Source organism: Heteronotia binoei, chromosome 1, assembly GCF_032191835.1.
Source record: "Heteronotia binoei isolate CCM8104 ecotype False Entrance Well chromosome 1, APGP_CSIRO_Hbin_v1, whole genome shotgun sequence".
NCBI classification, from domain to species: Eukaryota; Metazoa; Chordata; class Lepidosauria; order Squamata; family Gekkonidae; genus Heteronotia; species Heteronotia binoei.
The window spans coordinates 162,674,164-162,698,222 of NC_083223.1; the positions used below are offsets into that span (position 1 = coordinate 162,674,164).

Genomic DNA, 24,059 nt, shown 5'->3' on the forward strand with positions numbered 1-24,059 from the left:
CATTTTTCCATCTAAGGCGGGTAAGGCAGTTGGTCCCCTTCCTTGAGTGTGGCGTCCTGGCAACTATGATCCATGCTACAGTCACCTTAAGACTGGACTACTGCAATGCCCTCTACATGGGGCTGCCCTTGTCTCGAATTCAGAAACTGCAGTTGGTGCAGAATGTGGCAGCCAGACTGTTATTGGGGCTCTCTGTATGGGAGCACATACAGCCAGGGTTGCGGGAGCTGCACTGGCTGCCAATAGTATACCGGATTCTCTACAAGGTGCTGATCATTACCTTCAAAGCCTTATATGGCCAAGGACCTGTCTACCTTAGGGACCGTCTCTCCCCACACGTCCCCCAGAGGGGGACTTAGATCTGGGACACAGAATTTACTGTCAATCCCCAGGTCAAGGGAGGCGAGATTGAAGTCAACTAGAGAGGGGGCCTTCTCTATTGTGGCCCCCTACTGGTGGAACCAACTTACGGAAGAAGTAAGGGCCTTGCGGGACCTTGCCCAGTTCTGCAAGGCCTGTAAAACAGCACTCTACTTCAACTGAATAATAGTATAAGAGGATGCCCAACATTGCGGAACCCATTGGAACTACTATACTAGCACCAGAACTGTTAATTGTTTAAATTGTTTTAAATTATTTTAATTGCTATTACTTAATCTGTCCTAATTGTTACGTCTTAGTGTTTATCTGTTGTTTTATTGTTTTGGCTTACTTGCTGTGAGCCACCTTGAACCTGCTTCGATGGGGAGGGCAGGATATAAAGCCAATAAATAAATAAATTCAGTTTTAGGGGAACAGCATTGGATTGGCGGGCACAGCATTGTACATTGGGCAAGCATCTATGTGGCCTCATTGGGCTGGGACCTCAACCTGCAAGAAAAGGTGTGAGTTACTTGGATCAGCAAGCGAGGTATGACTTGGGACACCCTTCTACCCACAGTCTGGCATTGCTTGCAGCATCACCAGTGTCACGGCTGGGGCCGGGTCAGGCAAAGTCCAGAGGCAGTCCGAGGTCTGTAGCCAGTAAGCAGGAGGGTCCGAGGCGCCAAATCCGAATCACTGTAGAAGTATCGCAGGTCTGAGGTCCAGAAGCCGAGGTCAGGGAGTCCAGAAGTCCAAAGCCAAAGTCAGGGAGTCAGGAACCAAAGTCAAGCCGGAGTGGATGCTAGAATGTCAGGGAGATGACTAGTTGCTTCCACAAAGCTTCCTCCCAAAGCCCACAGCTATATAGCCCTCTGCTGGCTGTTGCCCGTTTGGGCTAATTGCTGGCTCAGGGAGGCAGCCAGGATCCTGTTACCACTCAAGCATCCTTGCTCTTAGAAGGGCCAGAATCCTCTCAGAACTCAGGGCTCAGGGAGCGTCTTGCTTGTGAGCGTGCCGCCCTCCTCCGATCCCTGAGGTCCTGCCGGAGGCGGTCACGCACACGAGCCACCCGAGAGGGCGAGGCAGGGGGGCTGGGATCTTCTCCAGCAGGAGGCAGGGGCACTGGTGCAGGTGGCAGGGGCACAGTTTCCTCATCAGACTCAACTTCCTCTGAAGGGTCCCCAGCACCCATGACACTATCCCCCCCCCCAGGGCCCCCCTCCGTCGAGGGACCTGGAAGGTCGGGGTGGTCGTTGTGGAACTGGTGCACCAAGTCCGGGGCATGAAGATTGTCCTCGGGCTCCCAAGACCGGTCTTCTGGGCCGTATCCCTCCCAGTCCACCAGGTACTGGAGGCCTCCACGATGGTACCGGGAGTCCAGGATCTGGCGCACCTCATATTCTTCCTCGTCATCCACCAACACTGGTGGTGGCGGCGGTGGGGAAGGAGTCCGAGCTGGGTCAGGGGGTGCAGCCGGAACAAGGAGGGAGCGATGAAACACGGGGTGAATGCGGAGGTGGGGTGGCAACTGGAGCCTGAAGGCGACGGGGTTTATTTGTTCAACGACGGGGTAGGGTCCAATGAACCGTGCATCCAGCTTGTGAGACCGACCAGGCCGGCGCAGGTAGCGAGTTGAGAGCCACACCTGATCCCCCGGCTGCACTGGAGGGCCTTCTTGCCTCTTTTGGTCCGCAGCCCGTTTATATGCCTCCTTGGCTTGCTGTAGCTGCTCTCGGAGCAAGTCTTGGCTGGCACGGAGTTCTTGCAGGTAGGCATCGACGGCGGGGACATTCGTGGGTGGTAGGATCGCTGGGAAGAACCGAGGGTGGTACCCGTAGGTTGCAGCAAACGGGGTCATTTGGGTGGATGAATGGACCGCGTTGTTGTATGCAAACTCCGCTAGGGGCAATAGAGTGGTCCAGTCATCCTGCTGGTAACAGGTGTAACAGCGGAGATATTGCTCTAGCGTGGCATTGGTGCGCTCTGTCTGGCCATCTGTCTGTGGGTGGTAGGCCGAGGACAGGTGCACTCGAGTACCCAGGCTGGAATGGAGGGCTTGCCAGAACCGAGAGGAGAACTGAGGGCCCCGATCGGAGATCAGATGGGCTGGGAGTCCATGCAGACGAAAGATGTGTTGCAGGTAAAGCTGGGCCGTCTCCTGAGCTGTGGGGAGTTTCGGGCACGGAACAAAGTGGGCCATCTTGGTAAATAGGTTGACAACCACCCAGATACAAGTCTGACCCTTGGAGCGTGGAAGTTCCGTGATGAAGTCCATTGAGATGGTATCCCAGGGTCCTGAAGATGTGGGCAAGGGCTGCAGCAACCCTGAGGGTTTGGCTGGGATGTCTTTGGCCCATCGGCAGACGTCACAGGAGCTGACATAGCGGGCAACATCAGCGCGAACTCGTGGCCACCAGAATTCCCTTGTCAGCAAGTGGGTGGTCTTATGCTGTCCAAAGTGCCCGGCGGGTAACGAGTCGTGGGTCAGGCGTAGCACTTCTGCCCGCAAGGGCCCGGGCGGCACATAGAGGCGTTCGCGGTGTAGCAAGAGGCCGCCTCGAGTCGTGAACTCCCCTGTTGGGTCATCTTGGAGAGCCTGGAGGTGTTGCTGGACCCAGGGATCATTGGCCTGGCTAGCCCGAATGTCCTCCACGAGTGCTGGTGAAGTGGAGGTGGCTGCAAATACTGAGGGCGGCAGGATTGGAGCAGCGGGCGCGGTCTCAGTTGAGGCAGGGGCGTATTCCGGTTTCCGGGAGAGCGCGTCTGCTTTCCGGTTCTGGGTATGGGGGATGTAGGAGATCCGGAAGTCGAAGCGAGAGAAGAATAGGGACCACCGGATCTGGCGCTGGTTGAGACGGCGGGTGGTCTGGAGGTGTTCCAAGTTCCGGTGATCGGTCAGCACTTGAACAGGGTGGCGAGCCCCTTCGAGGTAATGTCGCCAAACCTCAAACGCCGCCTTGATCGCGAGCAACTCCCTCTCCCAGATGGTATAGTTCCTCTCTGCAGCAGTGAGCTGCCGCGAGTAATAGGCGCAGGGCTGTAGTGGCTGGGACGGCTCCTCGCGCTGGGACAGCACTGCTCCCAGGGCCACGTTGGAGGCATCAGCTTCCACCGTAAAGGGAAGCTGGGGGTCGGGGTATCTCAGGAGTGGCCCGGTGGCAAAGCGAGTCTTCAGGGTGGAGAAGGCGTTATCGGCCTCTGGGGACCAGTGGAAGGGTTCTTTGGGGCGGAGTAGTTGAGTCAGGGGTGTGGTCAGGGATGCGTAGGCCGGGATGAATTGCCGATAGTAGTTGGCAAAACCGAGGAACCGCTGCAGGTCTTTGCGATTCTGAGGAGCCTGCCAGGTCAGGACCGCTTCTACTTTTTTCGGGTCCATGAGGATCCCCTGCGGTGACACGATGTGCCCAAGGAACTCGACGGAGCGCAGGTCGAAGTCGCACTTCTCCAGCTTGGCGTAGAGACCATGGGCTCGTAGGCGCTGCAGGACCTGGCGGACGTGCTCGGCGTGCTGGGCAGGATTGCGGGAGTAAATTAGGATGTCATCCAGGTATATGATCGCGAAGCGGTCGAGCAGGTCCCGGAATATGTCATTCATGAACCTCTGGAAGACAGCGGGGGCATTGGTCAGTCCGAAGGGCATTACCAGGTGCTCGTACTGCCCGTATCGGGTCCCAAACGCGGTCTTCCATTCGTCTCCGGGCCGTATGCGCACCAAATTGTACGCTCCACGGAGGTCCAGCTTGGTGTAGATTTGGGCCCCCTTTAGGCGATCCAAGAGTTCAGGGATCAGTGGTAGAGGGTACCGGTCGCGGATGGTGATCTTGTTCAGGGCCCGGTAGTCATTGCACAGCCGGAGCTCCCCACTTTTCTTCTTCACGAAGAGCACTGGAGCAGATAGGGGAGAGGTTGAGGGTCGGATGAATCCGCGTTTCAGGTTCTTGTCCAGGAAGTCTCGCAGAGCTGCCAACTCCGGCTCCGACATTGGGTACAGACGCCCCACCGGGAGTGGTGCCCCAGGTACCAAATCAATGGCACAGTCGTAGGGCCGGTGAGGGGGAAGCTGATCAGCTCCTGTCTCTTCAAAGACATCAGCAAAGTCCACATACTTCTGAGGGAGCTGAGGACCACCACTCGGGATGCCAGCTGCTAGAGTGGTGGGAGGAGTCAGATGGGGGCATGGGTCTCGGAAGCGTAGTTCCTGCTGGGCCCAGTCCACGATGGGGTTGTGCAGCTTCAGCCAGGAAAGGCCTAGAATCAGCGGGAAGCGAGGCATGCGGGCGACATCAAACCGCAGCTGTTCTTGGTGCTGCTGGACGTGGAAGGTGATGGGACAGGTCTCCTGGGTGACGGGGCCAGAACGGAGGAGGCGCCCGTCAATAGCCTCCACCAGCGACGGAATCCCTTTTGTCTGCACAGGGATCTGGTGCTGCTTCACAAAGGCGGCATCTATAAAACAGTGGGCCGCTCCCGAGTCCAGCATGGCATACACGAACAGCCAGCGTTCGTCAGGCAGACGGAGTTTGACTGGTAGCAGGAATGGCCCTGGGGTATCAGCCCGCTGTTCGGAGGACCCAGCTAGTCGCCCCAGGCTGGGGGGTCCACTTACGCCTGGGGCTGCCCTTTTGGCGGCGGTGGCAGCGAAGGTCCAGGTATCCGATGCTTAGCAGGGCAGCCAGAGGCATAGTGGCCTGCCGTGCCGCAGTAGAGGCACAGATTCTGCGTGCGGCGTCTGGTCTTTTCCTCTGGGGTCAGGCGGGGTCGAGCAGCTCCAAGCGGCATAGGCTCATCCTTGGTGCTGGTACTAGCTGGGGACGGGCGAGGAGCCAGGTAGCACGGCGCAGGGAGCTGGCGCCCTCTGGTCTTGGCTTGGCGGCGACTTTCCAGGCGGCCATCGATGCGGAGGCAGAGGGTGATAAGTTCTTGGAGCGTGGGTGGCTGCTCCACCCTGGCCAGTTCATCCAGGACCTCCTCTGCCAACCCCTCAGTAAACTGGTCCATCTGGGCAGCCTCATTCCACGCCAAGTCCTGGGTCAGGAGCTTGAATTCAGTGGCATATTGAGCCACCGAGGAGTTGCCTTGTTTCAGTGCCCTGATCTTCCGGTTAGCTGTGGCTGCTTGGACTGGGTTTGAGAAAGCAGCAGACAGGTGGGCCTCAAACCCCTGGTAATCAGTCAGTAGGGGAGAGGACGCGACCAGTAAGGGTGTGGCCCATTTGGCCGCCTGCCCCTTTAACAGACTGATGACGAAACAAACCTTGGTTTTGTCATTGAGGAAGTCCCGTGCTCTCAGTTCAAAGTACAGCCGACACTGTGCTAGGAAGGCAGGAAATTCTTCCACGGCACCCCCAAATCTGTCAGGTGGGGGAACTGGGCACTTGGCTGGAGCACTGGCCGCAGGTTGTTGCTGCAAGTGCACTACTGCCTGTGTTAGCTGCTGTACCTGGGCTTGGAGCGCAGCCAGTAGTTCTGTGGTTTCACTTGCTTCAGCATCCATCCTGTGGAGTGGGTGTTTGTCGGTGGAAGCAATCTGTCACGGCTGGGGCCGGGTCAGGCAAAGTCCAGAGGCAGTCCGAGGTCTGTAGCCAGTAAGCAGGAGGGTCCGAGGCGCCAAATCCGAATCACTGTAGAAGTATCGCAGGTCTGAGGTCCAGAAGCCGAGGTCAGGGAGTCCAGAAGTCCAAAGCCAAAGTCAGGGAGTCAGGAACCAAAGTCAAGCCGGAGTGGATGCTAGAATGTCAGGGAGATGACTAGTTGCTTCCACAAAGCTTCCTCCCAAAGCCCACAGCTATATAGCCCTCTGCTGGCTGTTGCCCGTTTGGGCTAATTGCTGGCTCAGGGAGGCAGCCAGGATCCTGTTACCACTCAAGCATCCTTGCTCTTAGAAGGGCCAGAATCCTCTCAGAACTCAGGGCTCAGGGAGCGTCTTGCTTGTGAGCGTGCCGCCCTCCTCCGATCCCTGAGGTCCTGCCGGAGGCGGTCACGCACACGAGCCACCCGAGAGGGCGAGGCAGGGGGGCTGGGATCTTCTCCAGCAGGAGGCAGGGGCACTGGTGCAGGTGGCAGGGGCACAGTTTCCTCATCAGACTCAACTTCCTCTGAAGGGTCCCCAGCACCCATGACAACCAGCATCCAAGAGTGCTAGTGATATGATGAGAACGTGGGGGCTTGCATAGACATTGATATGGTGCACCAGGCCAAGGTGGACCTGCAGATATTGAGGAAGGAACTCCCCGATGTTACCATATTATGGTCTGATTGGCTAGAACACCACTCTTGGTGTGGGGCCCTCTGCCTAGAGCGAGTCAACATGGTGAGGAGAAAGATGACCAACAGGCTGGGCAAGAGAGAGGAGGCCATGAGGGGCATGAACATTTTGCATTGACTTGAAGCCTTGTTTTGGCCTGACAGGGTTCACTTGAATATCTGGCTGCATGGTATTAGGGATGGTCTACAGGGTTAGCTATAGCTGTAGGAGCATCGGTGAGAGCTTGGCGGCAGGAGGCTCAGCTCTTGTAGTGGTATCAGCATGGGGCCAGATCATTTTCAGGAAAGCCAGCCTGCGTGCCTGTTTTCTGGAGTCCAGGGATCCCCTTAAGGGAACTTGGGGTGAGGGATTCAAGAGGCTTGCAATGCTCAGTGGCTGCCAGGGGCTACCCACATGCGTAGGAAGCAGTGGAGATTGCTTAGTGGTGGTCATCCTTGTGGGATGCAGTGACTTGCCACCTTATGGTTCCCCACAACCCCTGTGGCAGGAGGTCATCAGCTGGCAGATGGGTCAGTTGATGTTCAGGATTTGGTTCCCCATGCTCTGCCAAGGCTTCTTATAGCTGTAACCAATAAAGTTTGGTGGCCAGTTTATTCCAAGCTAGGTTGTACATGTGTTACTCAAAAAGCTGGGTCATAAAATGGGTTAATAGAGCATGGGAAATAAGGAAGCCCCCCTCTTGCCTTCCGGCACCCTCCCCCATGCCCTCCCCTTAGCTCTGGGGCCACAAGCCGATTAAGAATCGGAAGTGGTAGTAATATGCTCATCAGCACAATTTGAGATGCTGGGGCGGGGGGGTTAAAGTTATTTATTAAAACCTTCCAATATTCTTCACCCATATTTTTATCACTTGTCAAACTGAAAAAAAACGTATTTCAATAATTAAGATAAGCATTGAAGGGCTCTGTATGGTCATATCAACAGACTTCTCAAAAATAGAACTGCAATATAATCTCTCTAGATTAAACAGTCTACAATGGTAATCATGTTTCATTGCATTTAAACATTTTATTCTGAAAAGATTACAGTGCTGGTCTCATTTTTTCCCCCTCTTCTCCCCAGACAAAGAGGCGACACACTGACTCAAACAAAATGTATTTGTTCTCTAAGAATTTAACTTGCGCAAATTTTATAAACAAAGTGTATAGGTGTATGAAGCTTTGGCTGATTTAATCAGTAACTTATGTCTTTGAATTTATATAAGCTTGTTTACTCAAGATGCCTGCACTGGAAATGTTTATACTAAAAATACCTCTTATTTTATAGCATTTGATTTAAAACTTGTATCAATGTAGCATTATTGCTATGAACTAGAACACCATGGGCACAACACAATGCTTCATGGAATCTCCATCTTCCCTTCCTGCACACACTGCAGCCACATGTAGCATTTCATCTCACCTCCCCACATAGGAGGGCTGCCTATGTAGGGGATGGACTGGCTCTTATCCCATATCGTCGTTCCCAAAGACACACATTTCCTTTTATACAAGAGCCTAGTTTTAATAGTGTTGTTCACTACAATGGCTTATCTTTTGATACGCTGTTGATTTTCATAGTACTGATTTTTCTGTTGTATTTTCCAGACTATTACAACCATTATGGCCCCTGATGGTTTTAAAAAAACATTTAAAATTCAATACATACTAATAGTAATGCCACAGAGATTTATTTATATGTACCTTCACTGTCAGAAGCAGTTTTTAAATAATTTAGTTTAAATTTATACTTATGCATGCATCTTTATAAATGTCCAGTTTTTGTTTTATACACACACAACTGTAGTCTTTCATATTGCCTTAGATTGCCAAGCTCAGGTGTGTGATTTTGCTGCATCACTGAACAGTTCTCTTGTATAAGGGTAGTTAATTGTCATCATAAGCTTCTGTAATGTAATAGTATTACCCAGTTCTGAAAGAAGAACTAATATATATCAAATTGCATTTAATCTGTATGTTTTCTCCTGTTCTCATACTGGATAGTATGTCAATTGCATGGTAATCTTAGATAACAAATGAATTTTGAGTTTTGTTCCTGAATGTATTGGGTCAGAGTGCTATTCCTGTTGCTTTTTAAATTGGACCAGCCATCTCCCCTCCCCCCCCCAAAAAAAACCCCAACAACAACTAGAAGAGAACATGAAGAGTGAACACAGGTTGGAAGGCCTTTGAAAACTTTATTCACTTGCTTCATCACTACAGCTCAAAGTTTACAATGGTAGCAGGAAGGGCAAACAGCTTTGGCAATCTGTCCAGGTGCAGTGTGTATTTTGCAGCTTGAGTTGAATGCTTCCTGTCTCTGGATTGATGTAAGTGCATATGAGGTCAATTTAAACAATACATTTTAAGACAAATTGGTAAAGCTGTTAATTTTAATTTAATTTGTCAGTCTTTTTTGACTTTGTCTAGTTGAGTTGTTTGCATGTTCAGTTTGAGGCCTACATGCACTGGACTCAAAATACATGGGTTCCTATGCAAATATAATAACCAAAATATGGCCATCAGGCAATGCTAGAAGGGAGATATGACTCAGTGATAGATCTGATTTTCATGCAATGAAGTCCCAGTTTCAGTCCCTGGCATCTTTAGTTAAAAAAGGATCAGCTAATAGGTGATGTGAGACACCTGTACTGGAGACCCAAAGAAACCTTGCCAGTCAAAGTAAACCAAATTGACCTTGATAGACCGATGGTCTCATTTGGTACAGCAGCTTTGTGCACTTAGAGATATACAAAAGCGTAGAGGAGGGAACCAAGGTAGCAGAGCTCTGAGCCCATTACCATGCATTATATCAGTCATCTGAACATAAGAACATAAGATAAGCCATTTTGGATCAGGCCAATGGCTCATCCAGTCCAACACTCTGCGTCACTTAGTGGCCAAAAACCAGGTGCCACCAGGAGGTACACCAGCATGGCCATAACTAAAGAAAACTCTCCTTCCCACTGTTGCCCTCTCTGAACACCAAGAATACAGAGCATCACTGTCCCAGACAGAGTGTTCCATCTATACCTTGTGGCTAATAGCAACTCCTGCACCTCTGCTCCATGTATGTATCCAATCCCCCCCTAGAAGCTGTCTCTGCTTATAGCTGCCACCACTTCCTGCAGCAGTGAATCCCATATATTAATTACTCTTTGAAGAAGTGATTCCTTTTATCTGTTTTAAGACTACAGCATGTTAATTTCACTAAGTGCCCATGAGTTCCTCAGTTGCAAGGCAGAAAATTACTTCTTCCTCCGCCTTCTCTGTCCCATGCTTAATTTTGTAAACCTCTATCATGTCACCCCTCAATTATCATTTCTCCATGTTAAAGAGCCCCAATCTCATTCATCTTTCTTTCATAGGAAAGACTTCTCCATCTTAATCATTCTCTAATGCTATAATATCTTTTTGAGGTGTGGTAATCACAGCTGTACAGTATTCCAAATGAGTCCGCATCATAGATATATAAGGGGCATTATGATACTGGCTGATTTGTTTTCAATTCCTAATAATCCCCAGCATAGCATTTGCCTTTTTATTATTATTGCAGTCACACACTGAGTTGACATTGTCAGTGAATTATCTATCACAATTCCATGATCTGTCTCCTAGTCAGTTACTGCCAGTTTGGACACCATCAGTGTATGTTTATAGGGTTGTTTGTTTGTTTTGCTGCAATACATATTACTTTGCATTTGCCCATGTTGAACCTCATTTTCCACATTTCATGCCCACTCACCCAACCTCAACAGATTCTTCTAAGTGCCTCACTGTCCTCCCCGATTCTCACCCCTGTGAACAACTTAGTATCATCCACTGTTAACTGGTTTTGGGCATAGCCCTGAACCTCAAAACAATTTACCAGGCAGAGACATTTTACTCAAAGCCAAAAGGAGTTTATTTCACTTCTGCAGCAGTGGAGAGAGAGGCGTCATGGCTGGGAGGCAGTCTCTCTGCCGTTTCCGCCCAAGCTGTTGTTTTTTAAGCATTCCCCGACGCACGCCCTCTCTATCCCTGTGACCAAACAGGTCATCGGCGCAGGGAGTACAATCTGAACCACTCATGGCCGCAAGACAACACTTTTCCCCTTATATGGAAGTATACACAGATACGTATTACCTCATTTTTCTTATCTTTACTACTATGTGTAGCGCCTGCGCCTAAGCTTTTCTGAGTAAGTCAAACTAATTAGTTATCCTTATATGGTGGACCCCCTCACAATCTGCCCAGTAATTAGATAAGCATGCTCAAAAGCATCCTAAGGCGTCCTGTCTCAGCACCCCCCCCTCCCTTCGCATTCTTGCACTTTTCCCTTATCTATTTTCACCTAACGGTTTCTAAGGCAACTGCATTCCCTGTCTTTGGCTTAAAAACCCCTACGCGCACAAATAAGCAAGCCAGCATACAAGAGTTCCAATATATAAAAATAATTTGGGTAATATAAACAGTGGTTTTGCATTTGGGGTTCTCTTGAGTGAGCCAGACTTTGGCCCAAATTATTTCAACACTCCCAACTCCGATCATTAATTAAAAAGTTAAAAATCACCAGCCTAGTACCAAGCCCTGTGGAACCTCACTGCTTACCACCTTCCACTGTAAAAACTTCCCATTTATACTCACTCTCTGTTTCCTGTAAACCAGTTTTTAATCCACAAGAAGATTTGTACTTTATCCCATGATTCCTGAGTTTACTTAGTAGCCTATGTTGAGGAACTTTATAAAAAGTTTTCTGAAATTCTAGGTAAACAACATCTTCTGGGTCATCCTTGTCCATATGTTAGTTCACCCCCTCAAAGAGCTCTCAAATGTTAGTGAGACAAGATCTTCCCTTACAGAACCCATGCTGATTCTTCCTCAGTAGCTTTTGTTCATCCATGGGCCTACTAATTCTATATTTAATAACAGATTCCACCAAATTACTTAGTATTGATATTAGAGAAGAAGAAGACTGCAGATTTATACCCCATCCTTCTCTCTGAATCAGAGACTCAGAGTGTCTTACAATCTCCTATATCTTCTCCTCTCACAACAGACACCCTATGAGGTAGGTGGGGCTGAGAGGGTTCTCACAGCAGCTGCCCTTTCAAGGACAACTCCTCCGATAGCTATGGCTAACCGAAGGCCATTCCAGGAGGTGCAAGTGGAGGACTGGCCTGCAAGTTCCCAGAACCTTCTTCAAACATTAGCTACCCTCCAGTCCTCTGGAATAAAGGCAAATTTTAGTAATAGATTGCATATTTTTGTTAAGAGATCCACAAGTTCACATTTCTTTCAGAATTCTTGGATGTATGATATCTGGGCCTCCTATCTTACCAACTCAGAATCTGTATGGGGTTTATGATGGTTAACTAAAAAGTTAGTTCTGATATTTCTAGAAACATAAATCTTATAAAAGCGGTGAGCCATTCTGTAAGGCTTTGTCCTTTTCATAAGTGTTCTCTGAAATACACACACACACACTTTCCTGCATACCTGTGTTGTTGAAAGTACACAGGCCTGGCACCATTGTGTTTGCCAGACATTTTCTTATCTCATGCAAGCATTCAAACAGAGTGTTCTATTGCTCTCCAACTAATTCTTAGGTAATCTTAACAAAACTTGAAATTTAGAACAGAAGCTGGGCCATATTTCTTGCTTAACTTCTTTTGAAAGGAAAGGGAACAGACAAGACAGAGACCTAAAACAATTCAAAAACACTGTGTAATATCTATCCTGTATAAAAACAAACAGGATTATTCAGATGTATTCCAGACTTGTTTGGGGGAATACAGCTCTTTCTTCATAACTGAATATTTGGGAATACATATTTTTGTCCAATAATTTCCAATATCTGCTTTTTGAACATAACTTTTTTCAGGTTACAAGTTGTCTATAATGGCACAGAGTGAAGTGCTGGCCTTCAGCCAAAATTTTTAATATACTCACTCATGAGCTCACTTGATGACCTTGGGCCAGACATTCTCAACCTAACCTACCACACAGGGCTATTAATGAGGATGAAGCTGCAGAACTCATTGGGGAAAGGATAAAATACTAAATATGATTAAATAACAATACTGCATTTTTAAAAACTGCCAACACCTCAAATTACATAGGCAGGCCGTTCAGATGCCTTCTTTATTTCTCTTCAGAACAGGTGCCCACTCTTTGCCTTCCCTTCCCCTTGCTTTACAACATCCATCACCATCTTACTTTGCTTCTATAATTCAATTAAATTTACAACAAATTTGTTATTTTCCTCACATCCTAGAATTGTGGCATAGAAACCAGTGTAGCTCCACATAGATTCCACAACAGATGTTTGTTAAAGATTCCTGCAGTGCTGTTGTACAGATGTACTTTGTTTTGTGCATACTGCACATAGTTTTACTTGTATTCTTTTATGCCTTGCATTGGTTTAAAACCTAAGAACTGGTGATGTATCCATCTTAAAAGGACATGGATCAAGATGGGTAGCTGTGTTTGTCTGTCTGTAGTAGTAGAAAAAAGCAAGAGTCCACTTACACCTTAAAGACTAACAAAATCTGTGGAAAGATATGAGCTTTCACTTCTTCAAATACAACTAGAATGCTACATCTGGCTGTATAACTGGCAGAACTAGCGTCAAACACCACCAGCACTGTCAGACCAAACTATCGAATAGTATTGACTGGTTTTTAATATTGTTAAATTTAATGTTTTATATTGTTTTATATTGTTAAATTTAAAGGTTGTATTTATTACTGTATGTTTTTAAGAAATGTTGTTAGCCGCCCTGAGCCTGCCGAGGCGGGGAGGGCGGGATATAAATAAAATTTATTATTATTATTATTATTATTATTATTATTATTATTATTATTATTTATATGAAGAAGTGAGCAATGACAGATGAAAACTCATTGTTGTTCAGTCACACAGTCTAGTCCAACTTTGCGACCCCATGGACCAAGTCACGCCAGGCCCTCCTGCCTTCCACCATCCCCCGAAGTCCGCTCAAATTTATGTTGGTTATATCAGTAACACTGTCCAGCCATCACATCTTTTGCCATCCCCTTCTTCTTTTGCCTTTTGCCTTACCCAGCATCAGGATCTTCTCCAGTAAGTGCTCCCTTCTCATTTGGTGACCAAAGTATTTGAGCTTCAGCATCTGACCTTCCAGGGAACAGTCAGGGTTGATATCCCTTAGGACTGACTGATTTGATCTTCTTGCAGTCCAAGGAACTCTCAAGAGTCTTCTCCAGCACCACAATTTGAAAGCATCTATTCTTCTGCACTCAGCCTTCTTTATGGTCCAACTCTCACAGCCATGCGTTACTACTGGGAATACCATTGCCTTGCCTATACGGACTTTTGTTTTAAGGGTGATGTCTCTACTTTTTATTATACTGCCTAGGTTTGCCATAGCTTCCCTCCCAAGGAGCAAACGTCTTTTAATTTCATGGCTACAGTCACCATCTGCAGTGATCTTGGATCCCAGAAATGTGAAGTCTGTCACTATTACCATGTCTTCTCCTTCTATTTGCCAAGGAGTGATGGGGCCGGAAGTCATGATCTTAGTTTTTTTGATGTTGAGTTTCAAGCCTACTTTTGTGCTCTCCTCTTTCACCATCAACAAGAGGTTCTTTAGGTCCTCTTTGCTTTCTGCCGTTATAGTGGTATCATCCGCATATCTGAGGTTGTTGATATTTTTCCCGGCAATCTTAATTCCGCCTTGTGCTTCATCCAGGCCGGCATTCCTCATGATGTACTCTGCATATAAATTTAAAAAGCAGGGTGACAATATGCATCCTTGTTGAACTCCTTTTCCTATTCTAAATCAATCAGTTGTTTCATATCCTGTTCTGACAGTCGCTTCTTGACTCTTATACAGGTTTCTCAGGAAACATATGAGGTAGTCTGGTGCTCCCATCTCTTTAAGGACTTGCCACAGTTTGTTGTAATCCACACAATCAAATGCCTGCCACAAATTTTGTTATTCTTTAAGGTACTACTGGATTCTTATTCTGTTAATGAACATACTTTTAGTTTGGAAGAGATGTAAGCCAAAATGCCCTCAAAACTGAGGTTGGGGAATTGTCAGGTGAGCACCTGGTTTAATAATATCTTTGATCTGTGTATACAGGATTCCACGTCCAGAAATTAATGCTTAAATTTATCAAGGACTCTAATTAAGTAAAAACAATTAAAATTTATTCCCAAAAATATAGGCTTACATACAAGATTAAATACTCATAAAATCACACATACAGTCCTAAGAAAAATAGAGATATATAGAGAGAGCACATGGGTAGACAAACAGGGTGATAATTACCGATTGTAGTCTTCAAGGAAGGCTCCAATGGCGATGAAAGAGGACGGGGGAAATGGGACCCTCAACTGGCCAAGAATCGGGGATGGATCTAGACAGCAGAACTGGGATACTGCTAGATGCACACATGAGTGGAGTTGGGTCACAGGTTATATGGACTACCTTGGACCCTCAGGGGATAGGAGGTACAAGGGAGGAGGAAAGTGTCAGACTCTGGAAAGTTTTAATGTTATAATGTGATGCTTAGCTTAAACTGCTCTGAGCTGGTTGACCTAACCTGTGAAATGTATCACCATACTGTGGGAATGTATTCTTGTTTAGAAAAGCCTTTGATGTAATCTCAGTTAAAATGTCTATGCACTGAAGGGAGGGCATCAGTTCCAATGATCCTCTGTTCAGAACCTTTGGTTTATCACATAAAGACTTAACATTGTAACTAATGGAAGCCTGCTTACTTTGAATTTCCATCGTCTGAAAGAAAGTGGTCAGCTGGTCTGTGACCTCAGGAAAAAGGAGAGGCTCTGCAGTGACTATAAGGGCTGGACTTTGCAGTAGCCAATAGCCAGTTAATTGGCGACCCCTGATTGGATGCTCATAGCTAGCCAATGAGCAGGCTTGGCCTGGGTTACCTGGTTGGCTGTACAGGTAACAATGGGCCAAGGGGGAGGCTCCAGGATGACAGTTGGGGAAAAGAATGGGGGAAACTACTGGGTGGAGGTGTGCTTAAAACTATTAAACTTATCTAAAAAGGTGACAATAGATGGCCAAATTGCTACCTAAGGTAACACCCGGTTTACACAAAGGAACTTGGCTCTGGCTAAAGATGGTCTTCCTCTTCTTCAGTCTCTTCTTGGCACCAGTCTTTGTCTTGAGTTCCATTAGACAAAGGCTTAGGCAGTCCAGCAGGATCCACACCTGGATAAGCTTGATCGCCTCATGGATGGGTGACATCTGTTGCGTACGTGTGCCTCCCGCTTTACTGAAATGAAGTCTTGGCACTGCTGGAAGATAGCTGGTGTTAGCCTCCCAAAGTGGATTCTATGGTCAAGGGTGAAAACCGCATGGCCTGGATAGCTCCTAGCGGTACACTTTCTTCCGCTCCAAGATAGAGATGGCGTTCACCCGAAGAGACTGGAAACCATTCGTTCTCCTTGCTACTGCTCCTCCAGGGACCCGGAGCACTGCTTTAGCATTGTGGCTGTTAGTATTCATAAGTCCTTTCCAGTCTGGTAGACAAACCAACGTCCTTCTGGCAGATGTGTGAGAGCTCTGTCTCCAGGCACTCTGGCAACCAGATGGGTGACTACAGTGTTCTGAAAATGAGGGGCATTTCCTTACAGAGAAGTGCCTGAGTAAATCACCAGTTAATTAAACACTCTTTAGAAATAACCATCCTATGGTTTTGAATCTCTCTATAAATATCATAATTCATGTGTGTTGGATCTTCCATCTATTTGACTTACATCTTTGGCTTACTCAGTTCACTGCCTTTGGGATAATTTATCCTTTGCTATAGCTGAACATTCAGGTTAAAACCTGAAAATCTAGATTACAATAATGTACTATACATGGACTACTCTTGATGATGTCCTGGACACTGCAGCTATTGCAGTGCGCAAGATAACTGTCTCATGGAGATTAATTGCTGTGTATTTTATATTATTGCATATTTATAGCCCATCTTTCTCAACAGGGATTACATTGTACAGAAAGAGAAAAAAAGTGATCATACAGTATAGGAGATCCAATAAATAATGCAATATGAGTGTGTGTGAGTGCATATGTGTGTTATGTTGGGTCTTCCTCTTTTCCTACTGCTTTCAACTTGTCCAAGCATTTTTGTCTTTTCCAGTGAATCTTGTCTTCTTTGATGTGACCAAAGCATGATATTCAGTTTAGTGATTTCAGTGTCTAGAGAGAGTTCAGGTAGGGTTACCAGGTCTTGACACAAAGTATTATTTCCTTTGAGGTGCTAGCTTTGTGGTTTCCAGGTCTTAGAAAATACTACAATTTTAGATTTTGCATAGTTTATAGACAGGGAGTTTGCCTTGCAGTAGGAAGTGAAGTCTACCTAGGGCACCATGGGGCATCGGGCCGCCCCCGATTAAAGGAATAAATTTTATGGATGAGGAAAAGTAGACGTTTATCTAGACCCAAGTTGTCCAGCTTGTTCCAGAGAAGGTCCCTGGGAATAGAGTCAAACGCCCCTTTTAAATTGAGGAAGGCTGCAAACAGCCTTCTTTCCCCTGTACCTCTGTATTTCTCTATCAGATGGTTAAAAGTTATACAGTGGTGCAGTGTAGCCAGGGCAAAATCCAGTCTGTTCCCTACTTAGGAGATTTTGCTTTTGCATCCATGAAGTAAGTTTTCCCAAGAAGTCTCTCACATATAGTTTGCCTGCTATATCAAGCAGGCTAATTGGGCGATAGTTGGGTGCTTGTGGATTACCCTTCTTATAAATCAGGACAACTATGGAATTTGTCCATGAGTCAGGCATGGTCCCTGTTTTATCAATCACAGTGAAGAGAGTCACCAGAGGAGAAGCCCACCAGTCGGAATTGTTTATAAATAGTTCTGATGGGAGTTCATAAGAACATAAGAGAAGCCATGTTGGATCAAGTCAGTGGCCCATCCAGTCCAACACTCTGCGTCACACAGTGGCAAAAAAAAAAAAAACCCAGGCGCCATCAGGAGCTCCATCAGCGGGGCCAGGACACTAGAAGTCATCCCATTGTGCTCCCCACAAGCACCAAGAATACAGAGCACCAAGAATACTGCCCCAGACAGAGTTCCAACAATACACTGTGACTAATAGCCACTGATGGATCTCTGCTCCATATGTTTATCCAATACCCTCTTGAAGCTGTCTATGCTTGCAGCTACCACCACCTACTGAGGTAGTGAATTCCATGTGTTAATTACCTTTTGGTGATTCCCCACCTTCATAGAATCATAGAGTTGGAAGGGACCTCCATGGACATCTAGTCCAACCCCCTGCACAATGCAGGAAACTCACAAACATCTCCCCCTAAATTCATGGGATCTTCATTGCTGTCAGATGGCCATCTAGCCTCTGTTTAAAAACCTCCAAGGAAGTAGAGCCCACCACTTCCCAAAGAAGCCTGTTCCACTGAGGAACCACTCTAATGGTCAGGAAATCCTTCCTAATGTTGAGCCAGAAACTCTTTTTATTTAATTTCAACCCATTGGTTCTGGGGCCAAAGAAAACAATTCCACACCATCCTCTATATGACAGCCCTTCAAGTACTTGAAGATGGTGATCATATCACCTCTCAGCCGCCTCTTCTCCAGGCTAAACATCCCCAGCTCCTTCAACCTTTCCTCATAGAACTTGATCTCCAGACCCCTCACCATCTTCGTTGCCCTTCTCTGGACCTGTTCCAGCTTGTCTATATCCTTAAAATGTGGTGCCCAAAACTGAGCACAATACTCCAGGTGAGGTCTTACCAGAGCAGAGTAAAGCGATGCCATCACTTCACGTGATCTAGACACTATACTTCTGTTGATGCAGCCCAAAATTGCATTTGCCTTTTTAGCCACCACATCAGGTCAGTGGCCCATCCAGTCCAACACTCTGTGTCATGCAGTGGCCAAAAAAACCCCAGGCACCATCAGGACTCATGTTCAGCGTATAGTCCACTAAGACCCTTCAGAAGAAATTATTCCTATGAATATGGCTTATGAAAGAATGTCATACTTTTGATGTTATTTAATGCTTGTCTTAGACCTCTATAGCGTAAAACTGAGTTTCATCTTAGTAACCTATTGTAAATATAATTACTTGATGGTGTTTTTTTATTTTTAAGTTTAATTGTAATGCAATGTATATATGACAGTCTGTATCAATGCAATACTTTTATTGATGCTTAGTATGATGCAAAAATTTTTATTAAAGTTTTTTGAAAGTTAAAAAAAAAGGCCACTAAGACCCCTAGATCCTTTTTGCACATACTACTGCTAAGACAAGTCTCCCCATCCTATAACCATGCATTGGATTTTTCCTATCTAAATGCAGAACTTTACATTTCTCCCTGTTAAAATTCATTTTATTGGTTTTAGCCCAGTTTTCCAGCCTGTCAAGATCATCCTGTATCCTGTTTCTGTCTTCTAATGTATTTGCAACCCCTCCCAATTTAGTATCATCTGCAAATTTAATAAGCATTCCCTCTATTCCTTCATCCAAATAGTTTACAAAGATGTTGAACAATACAGGCCCCAGGACAGATCCTTGAGGCACTCCACTTGTCACTCCTCTCCAAGAGGATGAGGAACCATTCACAAGCATTCTTTGGGTGCAATCTATCAGTCAGTTACAGATCCACCTAGGGTGACCATAATGTCTGAAGGCCAGCCAGGGACACCTGGGGGGGGGGGTGGAAGGTAGGGGTGCGCGCGCGCGAAGCGTGCGTGCCGCCGGAAACAGGAAGTGACGTCACTTCCTGTGACATCATTTCCCCCGCGTCACCTGCTGGAAACAGGAAGTGACATCACTTCCCCCAAATGACATCATTTCCCCCAAATGCCACTGCCGGAAACAGGAAGTGACGTCACTTCCTGTGACATCATTTCCCCCGCGTCACCTGCTGGAAACAGGAAGTGACATCACTTCCCCCAAATGACATCATTTCCCCCAAATGCCACTGCCGGAAACAGGAAGTGACTTCACAGCACTTCCTGTGACGTCCCCAAAAATCCCCCAAATATCACCGCCGGAAACAATTTTGTTCTCAAATCCTGTATATACTTCATCAGTATATGGGATAAGGCACTTTCTCAACTGTGCTGCATAATGCAGCCTATTTATTTTGTCCTGTTTGCTCTGTTGGCTCTATCTGCGCAACCTTCATCACTTTCGGGGTGTGGATCCCCCAGTGGGGTGGTCTCGCGACTCCCTCCACTGGCTGTTTCTGATAGCCCTGCACCCCCTCTTTCATTTGATATGTGTCCCGTGCGGGTGCCACCCTCCCGCCAGGAGATGCCGCAAAATGAGCCCCCTTGAGGCTTATGGCGGCAGGGCTCGGGGGAAGCGAGCTAGACTGCTGTTCTTTTGAGGGGTTATAGAGTGTTTCGAGCCCGTCCCTGTGGCATCAGTCCCATCATTGTGGGACCCAGGGGGCCGGCGCAGCAGCACGCCGAAGCAGCCTGTCACAAGTCGAGATGCAGGACAGGAACCCGGAAGTGACCGACAGGCTGCTTCAGCGTGCCGCTGCGCCGGCCCCCTGGGCCCCACAACGATGGGACCGATGCCACAGGGACGGGCTCGAAACACTCTATGACCCCTCAAAAGAACAGCAGTCTAGCTCGCTTACAAAATTAACTGACAATGACAACAGCAAACTGCCCAGGCCAGCATAGCACAAGCAATGCAGGATGTGGGGACTGCAAAAGGTGCAAGGCAGCACTGTAACCAATCCCAAAAGAATGCACCCTTCTGGGCTCCTCCTTGGACATGATGTTTTACAAGCCAGGATCTACCACAGAGAATATGCATGAGCTGGCAGTTGGCTATCTGAGGAACCTTCAGAAGGTTGTGTGGCAGAACACAGGAATGTGCAATTAAGTTATTAAAGTAGAAGTGGTTGGTTGTTTAATTCTAATGATCTGGTGAGACTGGCAGGTTTAGATTTATAAATTATGTATTTTAAAGAGGTTTTTAAAATGTGCTTGGGTTTTGGAGAAGGTTTTAATCCACCTTGCTTTTTAGGAAGGAAAGGGGTAGAAATATGTTATGAGATAACCACTTAAATGTTCCATGCAAATTGCTAGATTACAGAGGAAAAGAGGTAGAAACAAACAAAGGCTTTTTAAAAAACTTGATTGTCTTAGGAAATTAGTACATTCGTAAAATGAATAAATGTTCTTTTCATTTGCTATTTTCCCCTCCAGTCTTTGCATATGCACTGGACCCTGCTCAGTGCAATCAAGATCAACATTTCCTTATTTATATATTCTTTTATTATACTGTAACTAAAATTATGCTTCAGACCTGTAGGGGGGAAATGTGATGAGTCCCAGACACTGTTTTATCACTGAATGCTTTGCAGCAATGAGAAACAAATGAGCATGAATTATATTGTCTCTAATCTTGAGGTGTATACACAGAATCATTTAGCAGCAGTGAAGGATACTGATTTTTAAAGAACCATATCATCTCATGTCAGGATTCCATCAGGGATTGCCAGTGGAAATGCTCAGAAAGGTTTTTCCCAGTTTACATTCTGGCTAGTAAGTAGACTTAATACAAAATAGAAGAAGAAGAAGAAGATATTGGATTTATATCCCGCCCTCCACTCTGAAGAGTCTCAGAGCGGCTCACAATCTCCTTTACCTTCCTCCCCCACAACAGACACCCTGTGAGGTGGGTGGGGCTGGAGAGGGCTCTCACAGCAGCTGCCCTTTCAAGGACAACCTCTGCCAGAGCTATGGCTGACCCAAGGCCATGCTAGCAGGTGCAAGTGGAGGAGTGGGGAATCAAACCCGGTTCTCCCAGATAAGAGTCTGCATACTTAACCACTACACCAAACTGGCTCTTAGGAGTCAATAGGAGTCAATTGCACCTTTAAAACCAATGTAGTTTTATTCAGAACGTAAGCTTTCGTGTGCATGCACACTTCTTCAGATGAGGAATGAGGTACAGTAAGCAGAGTACAGTAAGCATAGCTGGTGGGGTTTGGAATGCCAAGTGGTACAAAGTGGTACTTAATACAGTGAAGCAAGCAAATCTCAACAAGCCAGGAAGGGGGAGGGGGAGTTTTTTGCTTTTCCATCTCTAGGAAAGTGTAAAGATTCACTGTAAAAAAACACAGACTAAAGTAAGAAGTAATTTAAAACACCCAATAGAAAACTAGACCTATGACATTAGAACAAAGCAGTATTCAGAGTGAATACAGTTTCAAGGATTTCCAAATGCCTATGTTTTGGAATTTCACATGGTCACGCTCTAATAGACCTCCTTAGGGAAGGAATTCCACAGCTGCAATGGCACAACTGAAAAAGGCTCTACTCTGCGGCCCCCAACTGAGTGGATAGAACTTAAAAGCACCCATAGATCTTAGTGGGTAATGGGATCATAATGGATAATGTATTACCTAAGATATAATATATGTCATTTACAACTTTACAGACGACCATCAGCATCTTCAGTTGTGTGACCATATCAGGTGTCCTATGCAACTGGATGGGCACTAATTGTATATGCTGCCTTTGGCCAAGCCCTATCAAAAGGCTGGCATCAATGTTTTGTATACAGTGTTGTAGTTGACATGTGAGATTGCCAGAGCATGGTTGACAGTCAAAGTCCTTGTCCTTCAAGGAGGATATTGCCAATAATTGAGAATGAATTTATAGAGGCACTTCTGGTCACAGCTCTCACCTTGCCTTCCAGGAGCCATGCTCAGTTTAGGAGTACTGTCAGCCTACAAACCTGTTACTTAAGATAAGTATGAATGCACCAAGACAAGCAGATCTTCCTGCCCTAGATTATACATGCCAACCATTATCACTGTTATACATGGTCAGTCTCTATTTAATTTTCTTCCAGTCAATAACTGCAGACACAACTGCTTAATACATTGGAAGAAAATATTACCAAAGAAGGAAGGAATAGGGACACAATATTCCCAGGACCTGGGATGGGGTGGGTGGCAGGGCAAAAACCAAGGGATCCAAGTTTAGGAACCAGAACCCACTCCCTTTAACTTTTTCCTTACTTGAAGCTATATTAAGTATGTTCCTACAACAAAAGATCACTTTGCTGTGTTCGTCAGTTATATATATAAAAAAAAATTAAAGTGAGAGAATCTGGATTCCTGGAGTTGCTTTGTCCCTTAAGCATTTGTCTGTTCCTTCCATCTCTTTCCCACTGGTCAGTTCCTTCCCTTTTCTTGTTTTCTCTCTGGTTTGTGATGTTGAAAGAGATGTTGGTTTTGGGCTCATTTCATGAGGAAAGGTGGTCTTAGGGTGGTCTACCTGGCACTGACCAGGATCTGTGCCTTTCCCATCAAGGAATAGGCTTCTTGAGTAGAAGTGGAATGGAATTTAAAAAGACTTCAACAGAAACCTTTTGAAGGAGCAAATAAGCCTGGAAAATACTTGGCCTGGCAAATGAAAAAAAAAAGGGAGAACAAAGTCATTAACAAAATTGTATCGGGAGGTAAGGACATTGTTGACCAGGAAGGAATTAAAAGAGAATTTTATAAATATTATGCCAAGTTGTTTAAATGCCAAAAGGTAGATAAGGGAAAGATGGAGAAGGTTTTAAATGAACCAATTGGAAAAGAAGAAATAGAAGTGGCAATTAATTCCATGAAATTGGGGAAGGCACCCGGTCCAGATGGTTTTACAGCAAAATTTTATAAAGCCCTCGCAGAGGCGTTAATATCAAAACTTCAGAAATTGATGAATGTTATAAGAATAGATGGGGAAATACCTAATACATGGAAGGAAGCAGTAATTTCGTTGATACCGAAAGAAGACAGAAATGCCACAAATGTAAAAAACTATAGACCAATTTCATTGCTTAACAAAGACTATAAAATATATGCTAGAATTCTAGCAGAACGCCTTAAAACAGCATTTGAACAATTTTATTAAAGAAGAGCAAGCAAGATTTCTTCCCAGGAGGCAAATTAGAGATAATATCAGAACAGTTATAGACATTATTGAATATTATGAGAAACATCCTGAAAAAGAAGTAGCATTATTCTTTGCAGATGCAGAGAAAGCTTTTGATAATGTGCATTGGGATGTTATGTTTGCAGTGATGGAGAAACTGAGATTGGGAGAAGATTTTATAAGAATGGTGAAGGCAATATATACTGAACAACAAGCAAGACTCTATAAATGCAGATTTGATGGAAAAAATGATAATTAATAAAGGAACAAGACAAGGTTGCCCTCTGTCTCCATTGATATTTATAATGACTTTAGAGGTTTTGCTTATGCAAATTCAAGAAGATAAAGAGATAGAGGGACTGAAATTGAGAGGTTTTTCTTATAAATACAGAGCGTTTGCAGATGATGTAATGTTTATAAATGAAAACCCCACTTATGTAACACCATTGTTGCTTCGTAAGATATAAAAATATGGAGAACTGGCAGGTTTTTATATAAATAAGAATAATAAAATTTTATTTATACCC

General features: G+C 45.9%; 1 protein-coding gene across 1 annotated transcript in view; it reads left to right on the forward strand.

The window, feature by feature from the left end:
* Positions 1–24,059, forward strand: part of FMN2 (formin 2) — a 439,054-nt gene that overhangs the window by 229,680 nt on the left and 185,315 nt on the right. The gene's annotated exons all lie outside the window — the stretch shown is intronic.